Below are 6848 nucleotides of genomic sequence, written 5' to 3' on the forward strand. Positions count from 1 at the left end.
ACTATGGCGCACTCCTCGACGACGATTCCGGACGACATCTTCGGAGAAGGCATCGACGCTCCAGAGCGGTACACCGAAGAAGGCCTCGTCAGCGCTTCCGAGACAGACGACTCAGATGTGGAGTACATTACCCCGGCGCAGAGGGTCGTGAGTACTGATTTCCCCCCCCCCCCCCCCCACCCCCCACACCCCTGCCGGCACCGAAAAAAGCTCCGGTCACACCTTCGCCTCCAGGCCTAGGCAAGACCAAGGACACTGCTTCCAACACCCCACCTTCGGGCCCGGTGAAGAAGCCCAGCAAGCCTTACGGCGGCTCGGGCTCGAGCCAGCCGATCCCGGTGCCGATAAACACGTTTCGGAACCGAAGAAGAAGCTGACCCCCATATCGACACCGAGCTCCGCACCGAAGCACTCTGGGCCGAAACCCAGCTCTTCGGTGCCGACCAAAGCACACAAGGCCACCGGCACCGACACATCGAGGCTGAAATCCATCTCGGCGCCGACCAAGCGTCCGGAGGTTCCCAAACCAGGTTCCGAACAACGAACCGGCACGGAAAACCCTAAAAAGTCAACAGCCCCGACACCTTCGGCGCCGACGGACAGACCAGCCTCACCGGACTTATTTACACCGGATCCCTTGCAGTAAACACTCACCAAGGATCCAAAAACTGGACATTTGACACTTTCTTCCAAAAAGAGACATTTGGAGAAGCCTGCTCCACCTCCTCCTCCAAAGATTAAGGACTCTGCTACCTCTCCGTTCAGAATACCTTCTCCACCTCCACCCCTTCCGCCTTCTCCACCCCAACCTCATCGTTCTCCCACCCCTTCTCCACACAATGATGATCACGGGGACCCATATGATGACATAGGAGATGTCCCCCAGGACCTACCCACAGGGAACCCCACTCCTACAGGATCTCCAGACCCATGGGACGACTACATTATCCCTGATATTCCCAACGTCCCACAAGATGACCTTTACCCCTCCAGCCCATCTCCACCAGAAGACTCATTGGGGTTCCACCATCTACTTCAAAGGGTGGCACACTATCACGGGGTAGACTTGCATACCGACCCCGTGGAGGAAGATTTCCTCCTCGACACATTCAACACCACACATAGGTCTACCTCCATATTACCTATGCTTAAAGGGGTGGTAAAGCATGCGCCAGAAGTCTTAAAGAACCCATTTGGGGCCAGGGTCATTAACCCGTGCATAGAAAAGAAATACAAAGCTGCCCCCACAGATCCCTCCTACATCAGAGGGCCAGCGCCACTAGATTCACTAGTGGTGTCCACTGCACGCAAAAGGGCAAATTCCCAGGCGTCAGGCGAAGCACCACCACCTGACAAAGAGTCCAAGCTACTGGACGCATCAGGAAAGCGCACTGCGTCGCAAGCAGCCAATATGTGGCATATAGCCAATACTCAAGCGCTATTGGCAAGATATAACAGGTCACATTATGATCTAACATTATAATGAGTTAGAAAGCATAATGCACCACCTCCCTGAAAAATATAAAGCTAGGGCCAACGAACTGATTCAAGAGGGTAAGACTATCACTAACACCTCTATACGCTGTGCCTTAGATGCAGCAGACACAGCTTCCAGGGCCATCAATACCAGCGTCCTCCTCCGTCGCCATGCTTGGCTAAGAATGTTGGGGTTTAAACCGGAGGTACAAGCCTCCATCCTTAACCATCCCTTTGACCAGGAACATCTATTTGGCCCAAAGGTGGATGAGGCCCTAGAAAAAATGAAGAAGGATACGGCGAAGTCCATGGGAGCCTTACAGTCACAACCTCCTAGACGCTCCGTTCGCTGCTCTTCCTTTCGGAGTACATCTAGAGGCTACTCCTCAGACACTGCGTCCACTTCGTACAAATCCCCCACTCAGTCCACCTTCACGAGGGGTTATCAAAGAGGCGGCTATAGGGGTAACAATAATAAAGGCAGAGGCAAAACAAACAACGCCCGCTCTGCCACAACGCCTACCCAATGACTTCCCCCTCCACTCCCCCAGACCATTCCACTCCGGTCGGGGGCAGACTCCAACATTTCCTTCCCGTCTGGGCTACTATCACCTCAGACAAATGGGTGACAGATAATTCGATCAGGCTACTGCCTAGAACTAATATCTACCCCCCCCAAACATTCCACCCAGGCAGCGCCCAATGTCACAAGAACATTTAATACTCCTAAAGCAGGAGGTAATCTCCCTCCTACAATAACAGGCAATAGAACCCGTCCCTGCCAACCAACAAAACATGGGAGTCTACTCCTTATATTTTCTCATACCAAAAAGGGACGAGACTCTGCAGCCCATCCTAGATCTCCGGCCCCTAAACACGTACATACACTCCGACCATTTTCATATGGTAACGCTTCAGCAGGTACGTCCGCTCCTCTCCCAAAACGACTTTTTGACCACCTTAGATCTAAAAGACGCGTGCACAAAGCTCACCGCAAGTACCTCAGATTTGTAGTGGACGGACAACACTTCCAATTCAAGGTGCTCCCGTTCGGTGTCACAACAGCGCCAAGGGTATTCACCAAGTGCCTAGCAGTGGTAGCAGCACATTTGCGAAGACAGCACATCCACGTCTTCCCATACTTAGACGACTGGCTGATAAAAGCCGGGTCATACAATCAGTGTGTTCAACACACATCTACCACACATCTACCACCATTCAATTACTCCACCAGCTGGGCTTCACAGTAAACCACCAGAAGTCCCATCTCCAACCATCCCACACAAAACAATACCTAGGTGCCACCATAGACACCTCAAGAGCACTAGCCTACCCCAATCCTGCCAGGATTGCAAGCATTCAAGCTCTACGAGCAAAATTCGCACTACAACACTCCCTTCCAGCTCGAGTGTTTATGCAACTAATAGGGATGATGGCCTCTTGCATTTTCATAGTGCCTCATGCAAGACTCTAGATGCGTCCTCTCCAAGAGTGCTTAGCGCGCCAATGGAACCAGGCCCAGGGTCAATTAACAGATCTGGTGTTGGTAGACGGTCGCACCCATCGCTCTCTGCAGTGGTGGAACACCACAAACCTTTCCAAAGGTCGAACGTTCCTGGACTCGGTTCCTCAAATAGTACTGCCAACGGACGCATCGCTCTCCGGCTGGGGAGCTCATCTACTACATCTCACCACACAGGGCAAGTGGACACCTCAACAAAAGTTACTCCATATCAACCATCTGGAGTTACTAGCAATCTTCTTAGCCCTGAAATCTTTTCAAACTCAAATTTCAGGCAAGGCAGCCCTGATCCGAACAGACAACATGACAGCCATGTATTGTATTCAAAAACAAGGCGGCACACACTCTCCACAGCTCTCTCACCTAGCACAGAGCATATGGAGATGGGCAATACCCCAGAAAATCTTTCTCCTAGCCCAGCATGTCCCAGGAGTCCAAAACACAGTGGCAGATCTGCTCAGCAGGTAGACACAACAGATCCACGAGTGGGAACTTCACTCGCAAGCTTCTTCACCCGTACTTTCACATGTGGGAGCATCCACAGATAGACCTCTTCCCCACCCACGAAAACGCCAAATGCCCAAGCTTCGCCGCCAGATACCCACACCCATTGTCCAAAGGAAATGCGATATGGATGAACTGGTCAGGCAGATTTGCATACGCTTTTCCGCCTCTCCCACTCATTCCACTAGTGGTGCGCAAACTACAACAACACTCCCTCACACTAATCCTAGTAGCTCCAACGTGGGCCAGACAACCGTGGTATACCACACTGCTGGAACTATCTGTAGTGCTGCACCAAAAACGACACCTCTCTCTACACCTCTTAACCCAGAACCATGGAGCGATCCAACACCCGGACCCAGCGAAGCTTAACCTTGCGATCTGGCTCCTGAAATCCTAGAATTCGATTACCTAAATCTTCCCCCTGACTGCATGAACGTCATCAGAGAAGCTAGACGACCTACCACTAGAGCGTGCTACGCCACCAAGTGGAAACGTTTTGTTGTTTATTGCCATAACAACACCATCAATCCACTGGACGTGTCCATTCAACACATAATAGGCTACTTACTCCACCTACAAAGGTGCAATCTAGCCTATACGTCCATTAGACTACACCTCGCAGCTATTGCAGCTTACCTACAAAACAGGCAACATCTCTCACTCTTCAGAGTACCTGCCATTAAAGCCTTCATGGAAGGCCTTAAAAGAATAATTCCCCCCAGAGTGCCACCCTCACCTGTGTGGAACTTAAGTATCGTTCTCACAAGGCTAATGGGGCCTCCCTTCGAATCTCTGCATAAATGCGAACTACAATTCCTAACATGGAAAACCGCTTTTGTTGTAGCCATCACTTCCCTTAGAAGGGTCAGTGAGATACAAGCACTTACCGTTCAAGAACCCTTTCTCCAAATGCACCAACCCAAAATTCCTCCCTAAAGTCATTTCTCCCTTTCACCTAAACCAAACAGTAGAACTACCAGTATTTTTCTCGCAACCACAGACCGTTGCAGAAAGGGCTCTTCACACTCTGGATGTCAAACGAGCCTTACTCTACTACATCCAGAGAACACAACCTTTCCGTAAGACCAAACAACTGTTTGTTTCTTTCTCTCCACCACACAAAGGTAACCCCATCTCAAAATCAGGGATAGCTAGGTGGATTGTAAAATGCATTCAAATCTGCTACCATAAAGCAAAGCGAACGCTATCCATTCCCCCGAAAGCCCATTCTACACGAAAAATAGGGGCTTCCATGGCATTCTTAGGGAACATCCCATTAGATGATATCCGCAAAGCAGCTACATGGGTCAACACCGAACACTTTCACCAAACACTATTGTGTAGATGTGCAAACTAAGCAGAAAGCTAGTGTGGGCCAGGCTGTACTCAAAACGTTATTTCAAACCACTGCAACAGATACGGGTGGTCGCCGCTAACGGTGGGTACTGCTATATAATCTATGCACAAGTGTGTAATCTGCAGCTCAAATGCCTTGAACGGAATATGCTACTTACCAGTATGCATCTGTTCTTGGCATGTAGAGCTGCAGATCTACACACGCCCACCCGCCTCCCCGGCTACCTTTATCTGTTCCAGTTTGTTATTTAGATAGCACACACATGGGCATCTTCACTGTTACTACTACGCTCCATCTTTCCCTGCTGGCGAAAAACAATCTGAGGATGGAGCCGAAGCCCCTGCGCAATACGATCCAAAGGAGGAGTTACCGACCTCGTGACTTCCAAAGACTTTCCAAGAGGAAAAACAAACTGCAAACATCCGGGCCCAACACCAGATGGCGATCTATGCACAAGTGTGTAGATCTGCAGCTCTACATGCCAAGAACAGATGCATACTGGTAAGTAGCATATTCCATCCCATCCTGAAGGAACAGTTGCACAGGAGCAATGTCACACACTAGATTTGGTTTGTATGTCAGACAGCCTTTGTTTAGTATCTGAAACTTTTCCTCTAACCTGGACAGATCGCTCATACCATTTTCAACCATTATAAAAATGTTAAAATCCAGGGACTTTTAAGTATTTTTGGGGAACTTTTGCAGACGTAAAGAACTTGCACTAGAAGAGTTCAGCAAGGCCATTGTAGAAATGTTTAACCATATAGACCTAGGTGCCTTGAAGCACAAAAAAGCACCAGTTATGGCTTACCATTTATCTAAAGAAAAACAATGTACTGCTTACCAACCTGAATGCATGTGGTGCAAACAAACTCAATGGTGCACACCCTCCTTTATAAGAGCCCTCGGTTTAATTATAAAAATATCATTGTTAAAGAAAAAAATCAGACTTCCTCTATAAATAAGTCAACCCAATAATGTAATTGTAGACAATTTGCCCTTTCTTCAGGGTCACCCAGATTTTCTGCTTTTTTTTTGTCCCTATATTTTTGCTGGTTGTGGACTTCTGGCACTTTAACACAAATAACCATTGAAAAAATGCCTGTGCTCCCCCTTTCAACATGGTGAAATCATCATACCCCTAATAGGTTCTCTTGCTTCACACTCCCAAATAAAAGCAATACAGCACTCCCACATCAAGAGACACACACGGCGAGCAAGAAAACACCTGAAAAGGGGGTTCACTCTCATAAAATGAGGCACATCAATTGACAGTTTTCGAAATGAAGCGTGGGGTTTTATTTGCGCAACACTCTTAACAGAAAGGCTTTCGCTGATGTCAAATGAAACAATATGCAAATGTATATAGAGAGATGTATGTGCAAGCAATAATAATACACATCACCATGCTAATAATCATAGAAAATACTTCACCGACTGCAATAACTTCATTTTCGCCCACACTTGACATGGGGATTCACATCCCTGGTGTCAAGAGACTCATCAAGCTGGGAACTGCCACACTGCGTAGATGCGTCCGTCCCTCAGATCAAAACAAAATCCCACTTTCCAAGTCCTGAAACCCCAGTTTTATAATCTCAATACACTAGAAGTTTCTGGGAAGACCGCCTCTACGCTAAGGAAACTTACTGGAGTTGGCTAATCTCCCACAAGCATTCCAAAGGCAAAGGAGTTCTTGCGTATTCTGCTGCGCTCTCACATGTTCCAGCCCCTTATCTTAGTGAAGCTTGCGAAAGTAGAAAACATCTCCAAATACAAAAAACAATCTAGGACATGAATAACCAAAATAACGTGCGTAACCTGGGGACCTGCTTGTGTATGCAGATCTCAAGAGTCAGAATTCAAGATGGCATGAGGGCATGTCAAAGCCAATAGTAAAAACTTCCCAATGTACAACATAGTGCACATTTGGGCACCACTGTTTATAGCATCACACACACATCATTTCCCAATGTACAACATAAT

Source organism: Triturus cristatus, chromosome 12, assembly GCF_964204655.1.
Source record: "Triturus cristatus chromosome 12, aTriCri1.1, whole genome shotgun sequence".
Taxonomy (NCBI): Eukaryota; Metazoa; Chordata; class Amphibia; order Caudata; family Salamandridae; genus Triturus; species Triturus cristatus.